At 43.7% G+C, this 18,209-nt stretch overlaps 1 long non-coding RNA gene across 1 annotated transcript in view; it reads left to right on the top strand.

The window, feature by feature from the left end:
- LOC141729200 (uncharacterized) overlaps positions 1-15,186 on the top strand; it is a 50,520-nt gene extending 35,334 nt beyond the window's left edge. Inside the window, exon 6 of the long non-coding RNA XR_012580542.1 lies at positions 11,268-15,186. This is a non-coding gene — a long non-coding RNA (uncharacterized LOC141729200). The remainder of the gene's footprint in view (positions 1-11,267) is intronic.
- Positions 15,187-18,209: the final 3,023 nt, after the last annotated feature.

Consider the following 18,209-nt stretch of genomic DNA (forward strand, 5'->3'; position numbering starts at 1 on the left):
CATTTCTGCTTTCTTTGTCCAGACAGAGCAGATGTTTGTGGCTCTGTGTATTTTACTCAAATATATAGAAAGGGCTTAGGTGTTTTACATCTATCAGAGACAACATCATGGTTACAGCATAACAAATCTTGATATGGAGCAGTGGGACAACTGAGCACTGGAGGCTGTGCTTTGACTTGTAAGCTATGATGTAGGGAGCAGAGTGCTCAGGAGTGGCCTGCAAAAACTCACAGTCCACAAAGATAAAATTTTTCTTGTGATTACAGAGAGAAGTCAGAAGAGATGAACTCTGAATGAAAAGGTTACATGTTTTATTGTAAACCATGTGATTTGGTCCAAAGAAAGCGGCTGCTGTTCCAATTGATTTCAAAGGATCTTGTTTGGAGACGTGAGATGGGTGAATTAAGAGCTGCTGGAATCTAGTTCACACACACTCTGAAAAGAGCCATTGCTAAGCCTTAAATATGGGTGTCATAAACAATATCTGATATCTCCCAGCTGTATAAATACCTTTTTGTCATAAAGGTCATGAATCCAGTTATTGACAAGCTTCCACTTTCTTGGCAGGAGAGTGCCTTAACAGCTACCAAGTGATAAGATTTCTGAGTACTGATGCTTATCAGCAGTATATGACACACAGGCTGTCCTGTGTCAACTTCTGACACTGGTGTGTGGTCCAACAGTCCCTGTCCAAATCACATGGCAAACTGGTACGTGTAGGGTTAGTTCAGATCAACCTGGAGGTGCTACAGTAGGCATAGGATTCAGTAATTCCACTAATCAAGGCTTCCACATCAGTTATACTATAGAAAACAAAGGGAAGGAGAGAGGCTGAGATACCCAGGTGAAAATACTGCAGTTCTCAGATAATTTTCTGTGTTTTGAGTGCCCAGGAAATTTACATTTCCATATGCCCACATAAACAGTGAGGAATTTCTTTCCCCTGGGGGGATCCTTGCAGTGCCCTGTCCTCATTTCCCTTAATGACTGTTCACTACTATCTTTAGTAATTCTGCCTCATGCCTGGAATTTTACATCCAAACATGTAAAAGATGATTTTAAAATTGCTGAGCAGCTGAGTCAGTCCCTGTGACCTGATGGGGTTTTTTGAAAGAGTGTTAGGTTCCACAGGAAAGGGTAGTCCTCTTTTGCTTTACATTTCCTTTAGGCAAACTCTTCCTCTTAATTTCTTACGCTTCTGTGACCCTGCATGCAAAATCTCCTCATATTTTTGATCTGCAATAGGAAAAGACTTCAACATCTTTGTGGTTCTTTTCCTGGCATTTGGGATCTTTAGTTTCATCTGTGTTTTAGCAGTGAGATGGTCTCTACTGTGAATCTTTCCTTGACAGACTTGAGAGGGCCAAACAAAGAATTAATTATAGTTACAAAAGCCATAACTCTATGTCTTTCCCCACTACTATTCCTTAATTAGATATCAGCAAACTCCACAAGATTTTAAATTTGCCAGCTTTCTCACTGAATGACTTTTACATGAAAAATATAGAATAAAGGGCTAATTAGAAATGTAACCATGAGATTCACTTTTAGTATCTGTCTCCTATGAGCTTCTACAATGTCTGATCAGTCCTGTGCAAAAATATTAATTCTCTTTTGTTTAGTTAATGTGCAATTCTGCAAGCCAAATTTGTTTTGCTGAGCCCTCCATCTCAGGAGACGCTCGCTGAAATTTGTGTGGCTGCCTCCCCACTTCCTGAAACTGCTTGTGTTTGATATTTACCTTCATTTTTAAAAAATGGAAATAGCAATTGTTCACTTCTAGAAGTGCTGGGCATGGAGTGAAGGGTCTTTGCCAAATCAGTCCTGCACTGGGAAGGTGTTACAGAGGTCACTGTGCAAGTGATTTAAGGAAGGAGTATTAATTAGTCATAAAATTGCACAGACTTCTGAGAACAAGGATGAGAGGCAGAGCTCTGCTGGACCACAGCACTACTTCCTCAGAGCAGAGGAGATGATGATCCCTATTCCTGTATTTTCCGTGCAGCCCGTGATTCTTGCTGCAGAGAGGCACAGTTGCAACATCTCAGCTGGTGAATGGTTTTTTCCACCTGCCCTGCTGATGAGATCTCTGTCTCGAGAGCACACGGAACGTGGATGTCCCTGCAGCACACACAGCTGCTCCAGGAATACACAATCCTATCACACACCTAAAGTCATTGCTAGCACTTCTCTCTCTCTCTCCTGAATTTTCTGCCAGCCAGCTTGATTTCCCAGTGTTAATCCTGCTGGCTCTTCTAGGTCCTGGTGCTATGCATATAATACTCCATGCTTGCAGCTGCACAGCTAAAATTCACTAATGGAGATGCTGAGCCCTGTTTCAGCACTCCCTGAGCTTCCAGCAGAGTATTTGTGGTTGACTCAGAACTTGATTCACATTTTTCAGCGCTTTGAAGGACTCCAAAATTGCAGTTCTTCCTTTCTGTGCCCTTTGGCAGATTCACAATACAACAAAAGCCATTTACTGATCAAGTTTGATGGAAAATATCTGTCTTTGTGTATTCCTGGGTTTTCCCCATGTATGTAGTAACTACATAGGAAATGAAATCATCTCCAGAAGGGGAAGTAGTATTGGGGAAAAAAAAAAAAAAGAAAAGGAAGAAATGGACAGGATGGTGCCTGAAACACTCTCAGGGCATTCAGGCTACTCAGCAACTTTTTCAAAGAACAGACGAGACCATTTTAATTGCATTAACTGCATTTTTGAGGAAAAAACTAATTGCAGTAGGATTACTCAGGGACTTTCCAGTATTGCAGTATTGCAATACATGGTATCACCATGTATTGTCTTTCCTATTAGATAGATACCTTTTTTCATTAATCATCATATGTAACTGAAAACCTATTACAATACATGAACAAGAGTTACTCAGAAAAATATTTTATTCAGTGTGACAAAGCCAAGACTTCCAGGACTGAGCAGGAAGAGTAGTTGAGAATAGGGAAAGGACTGGAGAAGATCTTTGGGAGCAGCACTTGCTTATGCTCCCTTCCTTACCCCCCAGCCTCCTCTTTAGCAGCCTGTATCCCCTCAGTTGTCCCAAATCTAGAAGCTTGTGTTCTAGGGTTTACCTGCTTGGGAGGGAAGGATAAAATAATGACAGCTTTTCCAAAGATATCATCTTTTCAAGAACTGAAGAAGAATTAGCAACCCTATGGCACACTCCATGGGCATTGCAGTTCTAATCACCCCCCTACTGGTGTAAATCGGGAATAAATTAAAATCAATGGAGTCACACCTCAGCACTGGATGTAGATCTAAAGAGAACAAGATCCTGAACTCAGAGGCACTGAGATGGTGCAAAGCACAACAGCTATGAGGAGACAAAGTGGGTGCATTGGCCTCAAATTCCAGCATCTACTTTCCCTGCTTGTGAACACTGTGCTGGAAGGTAATGATTTATAGGAAAATCAAACTGATTTTTCTTGTCACTGGATTTTCCTCTTCTTTCCTTCATTGTTTCATTCCCATGTGAAATGGAAAGGGAATAATTTACATTATATTGATTTGTTGGGAATTCCTGCCTTAGAGAACTTCCTTTAACTCCAGGGAATTTTGTAACACTGATCATGAGTTAGCAGCTGGTCAAACAAATGCTTCAGGTATGACCTGTTTGCCGTCTCCCATTCCTCACAGATATGTAACAGCAAACCAGAATACTTGTGTGACAGGGAGAGTTTGGGAACTTGCACCTTGGATTTTTCCAAGCACTCACAAGTAGCTCTCTAGATTTTTAAAGGCCCTATGGTACAAAGACAGAATTCATATCGTTTTAAGCCTCTGTAGCTTGCCTAAAGAATTACAGCACTTTTGGAAAGCAACACTATACGGGTGTAAAACATCTTTGATTTTGTGGACTTAACATTTAAAATACCATTGTTCAGGAGTGTAAATCTCTGCCTAACTCTCTTGGTATTTATACACTGAATCATATCTCCTCTGCACACTAACTTCCTAGTGCGCTTGTAATTCACCCTGGCGCTTTGGGAGAAAAGGATGAAGCTAATCTTTAACTCTTCAGAAGAAAGTGACTGGACATTTTGAAGTAGTGATTTGTAATCACTTCCCACCCAGATCAATCTTCTTCCTCAGAGGAAGATCCTTTCTCTGTATGTCTGACTCATGTCCCTGGACCTGATGTTTGTCTAACCACCACCAGCCAAGATCTCAGCTGGCTTGGACACTCACTGTTAGAACTCCAAATGTGTTTATACCTTTAGCAATTCCTAAGGTGTGTTGTGAACTTGGAAAAGTTCTACTGTTCTTCTGCTATTCCCACCCTATCCTCTCTTCAGTATTGGGGCTCCGTGTTTGTTATTTCTGGGCTTGGATTATCTTTGCACTAAAGGCATATCCTCCTCTTCATTTTAGGAAAAGTATTTGTCATTTGGATTCAATGAAATGTTGAAATTACTCTTGTATGCCACTCTTTCTCCTACTTTCAGGACTGAGCTAATTTCCTTAGATGAAGGAATGATTAGAAGTCAGGAATTAACCCACTTTTATTTAGCATGAAGACCTGCATTGCTGTATGACACAGAACATCAGCGGTCGATACCAAACTCAGACATCTGAATATCTAATGTAGATCACGGATATAAACCCACAGCAGGCAGTTTGATTTTCCCCAGCACCTTTTTCCCGGAGGTCTGACAATACCTGTTTGTTAGGTCCAACCAGCTGAGATATCCAATCCCAGCACAATTCATCAGGAAACTATCCATTATGAGCCCAGGGCACAGAGCCGAATGTTTAATCACCCACAGAAAACCATATCCCTTCCCCATTCCTCTGAAGTGCAATAACCACCAGAGAGCTTGGAAACTGCTAGGAGTCATTATGGGCTTTGATGCCAGCCACTGTTTTATCATTTTCATTTCTGAACTGGCATGTGTGACTGCATGCCAGCTGGCAGCCTTTCATAAGGTTCATGCCACCAATCACACATATTCTTCAGAGGACATTTCTGTATCTCCTGAAAAACCCCCATTATTTCAGCAGCCTTAGAGGACAGAAACTCCTTGGCTGGTAAGATATCCTCCAGAAGAGTTTCTCACAGACTGTCAGAGAGTAAATATGAAATTCATAACACCTAGGAGCAGTTCTTCTTGGTTGGACTTCATGCTTCATCCACTTTTTGGCTTATGTAAGGTTTTAAAGATTGTCTCCTGAAAAGGTTTTCCCCATGCATTCTAGTTTTACTGTTCTACTTGAGCCATTTAGCCAAGTTCTGTCCCATCAAATCCACTAAGACTCTCACAGCACATTGACACAGTGGTTCCAACTCTTCTCCTACTGCACATGGGCTTTATTGTTACTTTTGTAACAATAGGTGGGTGCACCTTGGTGGCTGATTGCATGTTGAGTGTGACAAGTGACAAAAGTCGGCAGGAGCATAGCAGGCCTAGGAAGCTCCTACAGCTGGGACACAAAGAGTTTTCAGGCAAGAGTGTCATAAACAGCAATTACCAGGCCTGTAGCAGTGGTGGTGCATAATTATTGGTACATCAGGATTTGGTTTGCACTTTAGTGAGAGCTATGGGACAGTGGTTTTGATCAAAGAACAGTTACTTAACTAAAGTTTGAAAACAATTTCCTTCCAGTTATGTTGCAAGATGAGCAGGATGTTCACTTGTTGGCTTGAACGTCACTGTTCACCTTTCACACAAGTTCCTGAAGTACATTATAGAGGTGTGGGAAATAGCTACAGATCACACTTCAGCTTGCAGTAAACTGATTATAAACTTCAAGTAATAAAGCTTCACTTTCAAGGTACAGAATTGGACAGGAAGCAGAAAATGAGTTCTGGAGTGTGTTTGTGCATCCTCATTAAAATTTTTTGTCTTTTATGTCCACTTTCAGGATAGGCTCCATTTATCTACCTTCAAAACCCTGAAATGCACACGCAGAATGAAAAAGTTGCTGTATTCCTTGTTGTCCTGGTGTAAACAATCTTGCCATGATGGACAGTCAGATCCTGTCCAAAGCTCTCTGTCACAGTAGAATTTTTTATCATGCACTTTCTGGATTGGGTGTTTTGTGATCCCTGTTTACAAAGTTGTGTGTCATGGTCTGAACTCATCCCAGAGCACTCTGAGAGTAATCCTTGCAATCCTTTATAAGCCACTGCATGTCCTATCCTTTTCACAGCCTATTCCAAAAGGAAATGCCAAACATAATGGTAATCATTTACCAAAAGAAATTGCAGATGAAAAGCATGTGTCTGGGGCAGAAGGCATAAGAGCAAAGCAATTTGATTTTTAAACACATTTTTTGAGTACTTATGTGATTTTTTGACAGTAGGAAACATAAGCCAAGTGGCAGAAGTTCAGAAAACTGATTGCCTCCCTTTTGAAGATACCAAAAATCACATTTTATTCTTTAAGCAGAGCATTAAGGGAAATTGTGTTACACATTGAGAGCTCCTTGGAGTCCTCCTTTATTTGCCTGTCTGTATTTCTTCTCTGAATCAAAGATAGTTCCCAATATACATCTATTGTGCTGTTTTACTATGTTTTCTACAGATTAATCCAGAAAGGAATAGTGGTTTTCCTTAATATGCAGACACAGTGGATTTTCAGTGGAGGACTTTTGGAACTGACTTTGAGACCTGGGAATAGGATGGGCTGAGATTTCTGGGATGCTTGTCATTGTAGACAGATTTCTTTCATTTCAGGGCTGGTCATTTTGCTTTTAGTGTGATTCTTATTTGAGGGGGTCCATTTTATAATCTGACTCTAGGACACTGGTGGTGAAATAACTGAGTAGGTGGTGCAAAAGCTGCGCTGCAAAGGTGGAAACAAGAGGCCAGGACTGGAAAAGAAATAAAAACATCTGAGTGGCTTCCTCAAAACTGTGTGTCTCAGTGTAACAGCACAGCCTGGAAAATTATTTACTATGATCCATAGCATGAAGCACCAGAGACAGTAGACACTCTATTAGCTGACAGAAAATACCTGAGGGATTAGTGGCAATGGCTCTACAGCCCTTATGAACCAAGGCACCATGAATTTCAATTATACAACACAATGGAACTGCAAGGCATAATGCCATTTTATCACGGAACTAGCCTTACTAACATAAAGGTCACTTCATTTCATGACAAGTTGGGTCATGTTTGCTCTTCCTGCTAGGAGAAGTGGGTGTAAATTAAAGAAATGCTGGATATCTTTGACAGCATGCTGGATCCCTGAGCCTCAGCAGCAGCCAGTAAGGGCATGGAGCACTCAGTGCTGCTCAGGAAGCCGTCAGACCATACTGGGATGACCTGCAGTGCACATCTTCTATCCCAGCTGGAGCACTGCAGCTGGAGCTGCATGTGACTGTGATGGGACAGAGGGAGAACAAGCAGGCTGGAGGCACAGGAGGAGTTGCTGCCCAGGGGAATTGCAAAAGGCCACTACATTGCACCTTTGCTGCTTTTCAGGGCCTCATCCTCAAACCTGTGAGGCAGCCATCACCCATTTCAAAGTGATTCATTGCTGGGACATCCAAAGGGCATTTTCGTGTGATTCCTGTTCTTAGAGGCAGGAACTTGGTAATGAGTTCCAGCAAGACAATCAAATCCTCCCCGCATCATGTTGCAATGTCCTGGTACTGCAGTGTCATCCTGGGAGCCCTGTGTGCGGTGTCACCTCTGCCCTGGTGGCACACACACGAGGACAGTGCCATTTTGGAAGAGCTGTGGTGGTCCTGCTCTCAGGAGAGCAGGGCACCATCCTGCCAGGAGCAGGAATTTTCCCTAAGGCTCAAGCCAAGGATATGAAATCACTTTGTGATGTGCCTATTTTCTGGATGTGTGGAATGTGAAGCTAATTTTCTCAGGCAAGTTAACAGGCTGGCCATTCATGTTTAAAGCTGTACCATTGAATAAATGGTCTGATTTTCACATTTTAATTACAGTTGAAGTCTTTGGGTATCTGGGAAAGCGATAATCAAGAGAACTTCAGTATTTTGCTTTCCAAGTGCACCTGTGAAAGGACATTGCAGTGGATGCAGTCCTTGCTATGCAATGTACTGCATGGACCCATTTGGAATTTTCAGCTTTAGGCAAGTCTGTGGTGAAAGAAAATTATAAGGACTATCCAAGACAAATTCAGCAAGTAAATTATATTTATTGCATGCACATGATTTGGAAGATGGATAGATTCAGAGAAAAGACAACCACGTGCCTAAAGTGTTAATCTGGAACGGCAGAGATTTCAGTGCAGCTCTTGGCTTTGGAGCAGAGGTTTGTGACTCTGGGATAGTTGATTAAGCCAGGATTTGCCAAGTCCTCATCAAAGATGAGACTCATCCTCAAAGGTACTGCCAGAGAAAATTAATTACTGCTGAAGATCAAAATTTTTATTTCTTTGTGCCTGACTTCTCCTCAACACAATTACATGGCTGCACAGATTGAAGGTGCCTGTCTACCAGGAGATGAGTTTGAGTTACTGAGGCTTTCAGAATAATTGCTAGAGGTTCAGAAAAAGAAACACTAAAATACACAGTATGGAGAAAAGTTAGTGGCCTTGAGAATGTCATGATTAGTATTTTAATATTTATATACATATATATGCATTTTAAAAAACAGGAATAGAGGATTGCCATGGATTACACGGATAAGGAATTGGCACAATTCTCAAACACAAGTAGTACAGACCTTGGACAATGTAAGTGATACTGGGCTTTCTTTCTTTCTAAAGTAAGGATGGGAGTTACCAAGCATACTTAGAAGTGTGGACTTAGAACACCTCTGAAAGAAACATCAACTTTATTCTGTATGTTTTGTGTGAAACAATACAAATCATGGGTACATAATCTTATCTTTAATGTTTTGGGCACTTTAAGCCTTTGAAAAGAAATCGTGTAAATCTGTGACTCAGAAACATAGTGTCTTTCTTTCTTTGTTTCTGGGACAGATCTGCCTTATAATCCTTTGGAAAGGACTCAAGCAATATATTTCACCCTCAACATGTTTCATAAACAAATAAACTATCACAGGATAAAGGATTTGAGGTGGATTATCATTTCATTCCACACCTCAGAGCCAGGAAATTCAGCCACCAGTGACACACTGGTTTCAACGCAGCCCATTTTGTTTTCCTAGTAGTGCCTGTTACAGACACCTCCTGAAAGCTGAACTTCCTGCTTGTAGCTGACACAGGTATCAATCCTTTAATGAAGGATTTGCATGATTTATTTCTCTTCTCTTCTGCATTATTTGTCTTAACACATTGTTGGGGATTGCAAGGGTCTTATTCACCCCACTGAAGTCACTGAGGTGATTTCCCTGTCCCACTTTCCTCTTCTGTAATCTGATAATTTTCCTCCCATCTCGCATGCATTAACAAGATCCTTAAAGTAAAGAACAATGCCAAGACTTCCTGTTGGTATGTGAGGCATTCCTTTCTTGTGGGCATCCTTCACTACTCTTTGGCTTCAAAGGTTTAATGGCTGTTTCAGAAGGTGTGAAAGAGGTGAATATAATAAGCATCTGATCATTTAATATTTCACTTCAAAGGGTCCGGGATGAAGCATTAGATGGCCAAACACCACTAAGAAGGGGATGCTATCACAGGGTACCAGCTGAGAATGTTGCTACTTGCAGCAGAAGTGAACTCAGAGCATCCACTTGAAAGCATCTTTATGTGTCTCCCCTGCTCTCACATGAATCACAATATTTATTTTTTTCCACATTTATTTTCAATTGATTTTACACCTTCAGTGAGAGAGCACCCAGAAAATACTACCAGCAGCCAGTGCTCAGGTTTGCAGCAAGTGGGCAAGTTCTGGCAGGGGCCCAGGAGGGACCAGCAGCTCCCTAAGGAATGGGAAGCCAAGCACCCAAACCCAGCAGGCTGGGCAGGCACCTCACTGGCCCTGCTCCTTCCCACAGAGCCTGAGCAAGGAGATCCTGGCAGTTCTGGGTCCAACCAAAAGCCCACATCAGCAGCAAAGTTCAGGGCAATGAGGCCAGTCCCAGGTGAAGCCAGAAAACCAAGTGACAGGGCAGGCATCCGCATCAGTGGCATCTATGGCCAGGAAAACTTGGAGCAGAGGCTGAGCCCAACGCAAACGCTCCTCCAACCAAGTTCAAAAGCAGGAAAATTGCCAAAGCCCAAGCTTAAATGGGCCTCTGAGCCTGTGGGCAAGAGAGGATGCATGGAGAGGTCCCAGGACTATGAAGGTAAATTTCTAGAGGAGCTTGACGGGTCATGAAAGGATTTAGCTGGAAATACTGCAGGAAGAAAAGACTCAATGGACTTTTGTCCTTCAACTCCTTCAGCTACAGACTGCAAACAAGCTTCAGCTTGTGATGCCTTCTGTGACCTTTCTGCATGCCTGATTTTTTCCTAAGTCCTCTGACCAGAAATAAAACTCAAATCTTAATAATTTCTGAAACAGCAAAGGTAAAATACAGAAGCTTTCCTTCAAGTTACAGCACACCAGAAAACCCTTTTCTGGATCTCCTGGCCTTCCATCTTTAAATGACAGCTGAGTTTTAGACACATATCTCTGATTTTTATTTTTTTTAATTGTCTTGGATACATGCCTCAATGTAAACAGGCCTTTACTACTTTCCTATGTGAGGTTCCTTGCTCAGTGAGAAACTGAACAACTTTAAATCACATGTGCTTGCTCTAGGCTGGATCTTCTGTTCCTTGGCAGTGGTGGCAGAGATTACCTAGTGTGCTTCCTGGTCCAGTTGTTGGCTGCAAATGCTTTTGGTTTTTCTGAAAGCCTGGGTGTGGGGTGATTTTCAGAGTGAGCCTTCTCTTCTTTTTGTAAACCAGGTATATTTGAATCTGGATTACTCAAAGTCATGTCAGCGTGTAGAAAAATCCTTGTCCACGGATTTCACTATTTTTTAGGTTTTTAATAATAATGCTTCAGTCACTAATGGGGAAGTTTTAGACTAAATTTCTTCGTGTTCCTAGGTGAAAGGTGTTACATAGAGGCAGCTCTTTACTATTAACAGCTACTGCACATTCTTTCCCTGGGAAATTGCTTTTTCTACTCTAGCAAAAAAGAATTAAATAGTTCCTCCTGACATCACACACAATGAGATTAAATGTTTTCCAATACCTTTTGGTCTGGCTTTTATTTTGAACAAGGTACAACACAATGGCAGGGCACATTGATAACCACCAGAAGGGTTGGCCGTGAAATGCATGAGACGTCTATAAAAACACCCAAAATAAAATGGTTGCATCTTGTAAAGGCTTTGAACTGCATATTTAAAAGCTTTCTTATTGAATTTCAGGTTCCGCTCCAACAGTGTCCAAACATGGACTTGAACTGTGTTCTTGAGGATTGCGTTTTCCAGAAATAGAACAAACTGATGCCCACATGACTTTCAGAAATGATGACAAAGAGATACTCATGTTTTATTTTATGAGAAGCAGATTAATTTCTGAAGCTACCCTGGAAGTAACCTGCAGCAGCACGTCCCTGCGTGCACCGACAAACCACCCAGGAAATAGCAAGCTGCTGACTGCCCAAGTGGGCCTTTTCTCTGGAAGACAAGTGCTGCATTGTGTCGTTAGTCTGTTCTGAGTTTTGTGCTTGTAACATTTTGCTGTGTCAGTTTCAGACACATCAGCCTGAACCCAGAAATTGTCAGGTTATCCTGATGGGTCATAACTAGTCAGAAGCTTACAATATTTAACAAGGTGCCATCCAGCAGCCAATGCAAACAGTGTCCAGCAGACAGGCAGAGCAGCAACTGGGGTAAAAAACAGTTCCTACACTTCCTGCAGGTGACCCAATGATGGTACACCTCCCAGTACCAGTATCTCAAACAATTTAGATCCAGTTGACAGGATCCCTGTTTATGTGATTGCAGTGTTTGATGGGAGGAGACACTGTTTCCTGATAGGAACTCAAATCTGCAAGCTAAAAGAAAGGATCTTTTCCTGTTCACAAGGGCAGAAGCAGCATCTTGCCCTTAGGACACAACAGGCTACACTGGCCATGTCCATTTCTTGTTTTGTCCAGGACTCAGCACTTTTAGTGCAGATTTTTTCCTTTAATAGTATTTGGCTTTTCTAGGAATATTGGGATTTCTCTTTCAAGTGCTTCTTTAACACCTTCAGCCAAGCAGGAGTCTGTAGTACTGTATTGTCCAGGACCAGTTATCTTTCCTGTCACTGACCCATTGTCGAGTTTGTAACCAAAACTGATATTTTCATGTCCCAGTACCCCTGAGGATGGATTCCTTTTTAAAGTTCCACATCCACTCCTGCAGCCCCAGAGCCTACAGGGGCAGTCCTGGGCAGCGAAACCCTGGTGTGGGCGTTCAGCATGTGCCACGCAGCGTGCGGAGGGCAGCTGCACGTCCGTCCGTCCTTCTCTCTTCTGCCGCGGGTCGCTGCATAGAGCGCAGCACAACAAAATGTAACAGCAGCGCTTCTCAGGGCGGGCTAGTTGGCAAGGCAAGTTGTTCCCGTGTGTGTTTGAGCGAGGAGGTAGGTGTATGACAGAGCTGTGAGGCAGGGTATCCATCCTCGGAACACGCTGCTCCCGGGAACACCGAAGCTCATCCCCCAGGAGCTGCGGGGCCGCCCCGCAGAGCGATTCGCGGGTGAGCAGTACCGCCTCGTGTCTATCTGCATTCGGAACACGCTGCTCCCGGGAACACCGAGGCTCATCCCGCGGGCACAGCGGGAGCGGTCCAGAGCCCACTGAGAGTCAGGCGGGTGAGCAGCATCCCCTCATAGCAGTGCTATCCACGCTCGGAACACCCCTCTCCCGGGAGCACCAAGGCACATCCCGGGGTCACGGCGGTCCGGAGCCCGCAGGGTGAGGAGCATCCCCTCGTGTCCATGCACGCTCGGAACACCCTGCTCCCGGTGCCCCACGCAGCGCGATCCGCGGGGGAGCAGCGCCCTCTCGTGGCTGCGGTCAGGCACGGCACCGCTCCCCGCCGTGGTACGGGCAGTCCAACAGCAGAGCCAAAATCTGCGTGTCTGGCCGGACCCGGTCACGCACACCGAGTTCACGCCACCCGAGCTGTGTACGTACGAGAGGGTTTTGCTCTCACCTGAGACCCACCGCTGACATTTACTGCTCAATGCAGTTCGTGTTTCTGCAGCACCTCAGGCATAGCATTTCATGCCTGAAACTGTGTCTGCTCCTGCACTGGTTAGAACCTGTGCGCTGTGCACAGACTAGGGCGAGCACAGCTTCCAGGTAACAGTCCTACAGACACTCTGCAGCTTTTTAGCTGACTGACCATCCTCTTGTTGGAGATGGGCTCTGTCAGCCAGCATCCTGCGGTTTCCTGCGAGCTTCTTAAAAGCTAGGGCAGCATCAACTCAGAGGCTGACTCTGCATTCCCAGTGCATTCAGATTCTTCACTTGTAAGGACATGTGCACTGGCTAGGATCAAGGTTTTGCCCATGGGGCTGAGAATGACAGTTTCAGACGGATCAAATTCCAAATTAGAAGACACACCTTCCAAAAAACTGCACAGGGAAGAATCTTTCCAGAATTTCAGCATCTCCCAAACAGCTATTGACTTGTTTATATTGCCTTGCACAGGCACAGGCAGAGCTCATAGTCCAAATCAGATAGTGGTTTGATACTCCATCACGTTCCATGGCACTCTCATCTGGATTCGTTTTTCCAAAGCCTCTCTATGCCAGAAAGACATTCAGATGTGCTCGACAATCAAATGAAAGTTTAGCCCCCTTAATTCCCACTAAGCCTAGCATAGTTTGGTAAATGGGTGAGCCAAGCATGAAAGAGGGTTTGGCCCTTCAAATTAGAGACTCTATTGTTTCCTCCAATGCTGCTGAAATGCCACCACCTCTGCCCTGGAGGGGACATATAAATGCCACCATCAGCTCTAGACCCTAAGAATTTGGGCCTTGAATATCTGAATGAGAAGAAAAATGTGATCCATACAATCGGACACTTAGGAGAAGGATAAGAATTTGATGAAGTAAGTATATAAATGAATTTATTCTTGGTGAAATGTGCTCAGCAGCACAATGCTCCCAGGGGTTATTTAATCCTGTAAGGGAAAAGCAGCATTATGGAAGGCCAGGAGTGACACAGAGCAGGCAGCTGCAGTGTCTGCAGGGTGATTTCCAGTGAGAAGACTGAGCTGAGTCAAGGAGTGTCTGTGTGAGAGCATGAACTTGCTCAGAGAGGAGTCACAGTGGTCCCCTCAAGACAGCCAGCTCAGGGCAGAACCTCAGTGAGTCAGCCTAGTCTGTTCTGCTTTGCACTTTCTCCTCCCCAGTGCTCTCTGGGCTCATGGTTTCAAGACCAAATTAATAAATAAGTGCCATGGACGCTTCTGGGTCATCTGCTCTACTGTCTGTATGGATCTCCAATGCACACATATTACACAGTTCTCTCCGTGAAGAATTTTTCTAATGCTTCAGGGCTGTTGCTTGCCAATATTCACTACAGGGGCATTTTTAGGTGTCAGATGTGGCTGGTTCCACAGCTTCCCAGCAGTCTGAGGTGTCGGTGGGGAGATTTGTGCTCAGCAGCACACAGTGCAGAGCTGTGTGCCCTGCAGAAATGTGAAGAATGCCTGCAGAGCACAGGGGCCGTGAGGGCAGGAGCGTGGGCTGCTCAGGCACACTGCCACTGCTGCCATTGCCCCGTGCCCACCAGCCTCTGATCCCCTGCTGCTCAGGCAGAGCTACAACAAGAGACAGCTCTTTCTCACCCTTTTGTTGCACTAATTGGTACAAATCTAAGGATTACTGATGCTTATTTCAGCGTGTTTTGCTGCAGGGACAAACTGTCCTCTTGTCTGTACAGGAGAAGCTTTGGTGTGTAACACCTTTCACACTGAAAATGCATATTTACACCTCATCTGAATGGAAGTATCAGGAAAAATGACAGACTATTTTGGAAGGATGCCCCAGCTGTAGCAGGTGAGTCTGCCCTTCCAGGAATTATGGTAACAATTTCAGTTCAGGATTAAGATCTGAATCTTCCCCAGAACTCTAGGAAGTGACTGCTCAATTGAGGGGAGCTCTGGACAGACATTTTTAAAAGAAATAGAAAATAGGAGACAGTCCACATCATGACTCACCTGCCTGAAGGAAAAATTGAGGAAAAGTCATTGTTAATGGGAAAAAGGAGTCAGGGGATACAGTCACATGGCCTCAACTGGTCAGAGGAGTGACTGAGCATACAAGGATCCTGCAATGCATTGGTGGGTGGTTGTTGTGTGGGGATTGGGAGGGTCTTGATAGCACGTGTCAAAAGTAAGGGAGACCCAGGGTTTTGTATTTTGAAGACAGAAAAATCCATATATATAGCATGACCTACAGAAAAAGAAAATGGACAAATTATGTTTTGTGGACTTAAGAAAAATGCACATCTGAAAACCTTGATCGTGGCCCAGTCACAGTTTTTAAGGGCTGTGCAAGGTGGCTGGGTGTGATGTGGTGATTTTACTCCTGCCTGAGCTCCAGTGGGAGTGACAAGCTGTATTGCTGTAGCTCTTTGGGACAGGGCAGTCCCCTCTGGGTCTGCCCTCTAGGATATTTTGTGGCTCCAGGCAGTAAGAATCTGGGTGTACCTCTATGAAGTCCTGTACTATTAAATGGGTGACTTCATGGGTGTGGGTAGGCAGTGACAGCCACGAGGCATGACTAAAGGTGCTGCAGGTGCTTAGGCCAGACCTGCCCATCCAGCAGTGCCTCATGAGATAATAACAGTGACACCTGCAAGCTGCTCTCCATGCAGGCAAAGGTCAGCGTTTGGTAAGCTCCAGCTCTTGATGTGATATTTAAAAACATAAACTTTAGTGGGTGTGCTGCTGCCAACTTCAGCTCTGCTTCTTTTCTGTTCCTTAAAAGCTCATGGCCCTCAAATCCACCAAATGGTGTGAGTGAGGGATTATGGCCATGGCAGAGCACAAGCCTTTGTGTGATTTTCATTTCTGTAATATATTTCAGTGTCTGAGCTAGCATCTGTTATCTACTTTCTGCTTTCTGTGCTTATCAGTCGTGGCTCCAGAACGTGTCCTGGCACACAAGTACTGCTGTTGGCACTTGGTTCTGATGACAGAAAATAATCTTGCTAAGGAGTGGGAGGCCCTATGTAGCCTAAATTCAGGTTTTAATTCCTTGATTTGTTCCTATGATCATGCCACCCCTCTGGTAGCATTTGTAATGAGAATGAAAGGATTGATCACTTGTTTTTTGAGTTAAATTCATGTCTTTTCAGATGAGGCTCTCCTTTTGCATTAGAGTAGCTAGCTCAGAAAATTCTGGAAGAATTTTCTGTGCTTGAAGCTAATGAATTGTCTAGAAAGAGGTGTTTGCAAACAGGATTAGGGATTTTCCTTCTCACTGTAAAACAAAGGAATACTTTATGTTTATCAAAGTCCTTCCACTGAAGTGCAGCACGTGTGTGTGATGCTGCCATGGCAGCCTGCTTATTGTGATTGTCTACTACAAAAATAGAACAGGAATCTCTGTTTTTCCTGTTAGAGGTTCTCTTCTATCTTCAGCAGTGTGTTTGTTGATGGTTGGAGGCCAAGTCATGAAGTAGCTCAACTGCAACCTTCAATTACTTATTAACCTAAAATTACTTAGTTATTAATCATGCAAGGAGCAGAAGTTTAACAAAGTCCGTAAAGACTCCGGGATCATCACATTCCCTGCCTGCTCTAAAGAAATTATTGTTACCCTTTCACTCAAAAGGTGAAACATTATTACCAAGCTGTGACTTGTTCATAGATTTTCAGGGCATGCAAACTATGCTGATTATGAAAGAGGAAAAAATAATTGTCTCTGTGCATTGATGATTGAATTTCTATGAAAGGGATCAAGGATTTCTGTTTCTTGGAGTTGACAGTAAAGTAGTTCCTGCTCTGTGGCCCTGAGGACTTGTTTCCCCTCCCCACACCTGCTCCCAGCCCGCGCTGACCAGTCCTTCCCAAGTACTCACCAGGTAATTTTGTGTGACTCAGATAGGGTCAGAACTTGCCCAGTGGTAGGAAGAGTTCAAGGGTGAGAGAGAGCTAGAAACAAAGGAGAGCCACGTTACCCAGGCCAAGGTAAGGACCAACGCACCTGGTGTTACTGGAAATGGGAATCGCAGTTTTTTATTACAATTAGAGGTTTCTTTGCTTTATAGTATTAGTGTCTTACTGAGACATCTTTGCATGAATCTAAGTATTTTAAGCATTGGGTTTTCAAAACTTGGTTAGAAACTTAAAAAAAAAAAAAAAGGAAAAAGAAAAGAGCTATCCCTAGAAACCTGAGGGTTTTTTTGCTTTTTAAGTTGAAAAGTTTGGGGTCAGGATGAAGCCTGATTTATCCTTAGGGGAAGGAGAGGGTTAACATCACATTTTGCTGTTGTAAGTCAATTGTCTGGCCTTCAGTCATAAAAATACCCAGGTATCTCCTGGTGCCCAACAGCTTCACAGTGTGAGTGTCCAGCAGGGTGGCAGACTTGTCAAAAACAGGTATTTGATGTTATCTTGGGTTAGAGACTTGAAGGAGTCAGGCTGCTATTGCTCTCTGCTCCACCTCTCTGATCCCAGAGCGTCAGGCAGCACACTCAAGTACCTGAAGCTGGGAGAGGAAAAACCAAACCTCTGATTTTACAGCAGTTGGGAAGCTGTGTGGGTTCGTGCTAAACTGTCTCACTTGAGATAGAGCAGCTCCAGAGACTGAGCTTGGCACAAACCTGCAAGCCCCAGCACAGAGCTTCTATGCTCTTGTGAACTGAGTTAAAAAACCTTGCATGCTGCCTCCCTCCTGTTTTCAGTGACTCTCAATGTTGTAAATAGCAATTAAATCCTTGTGTCAACATTTTCAAGGTGCAAAGCCAGAAACTGCAACACAAACTTTAATCCCAAACACCAGACTTGCTGTGGTGTGTGTTTGGCAGTGTGTCCGTCTCTGGACAGAAGTATGCCACAGGACAGGATGCGATCAGGAATCAAATATTTCAGTATTTGAGTCTGGTCTGCCTCTCCCTAACATCAAATTATATAAAGCAAAAGGAACTTGATATGAATCAGTGCAATAAGATGGGTGTGAAGGCAAATTCAGGTTTGGCGTTTTTCATGCTTCTCTCTGGCCCAATAACTTCTCCTCATGTGGCCCAATAACTTCTGCTTTTGGGGTTGATCTGGTGAATGAATTATTTGCTGGAAACAGATGGGCAAACAGTAGGAATGGTGAAGGTGTGTCTTGGTTCAACTCTTTTTTCTAGCTTA

Source organism: Zonotrichia albicollis, chromosome 5 (genome assembly GCF_047830755.1).
Source record: "Zonotrichia albicollis isolate bZonAlb1 chromosome 5, bZonAlb1.hap1, whole genome shotgun sequence".
Lineage (NCBI taxonomy): Eukaryota > Metazoa > Chordata > Aves > Passeriformes > Passerellidae > Zonotrichia > Zonotrichia albicollis.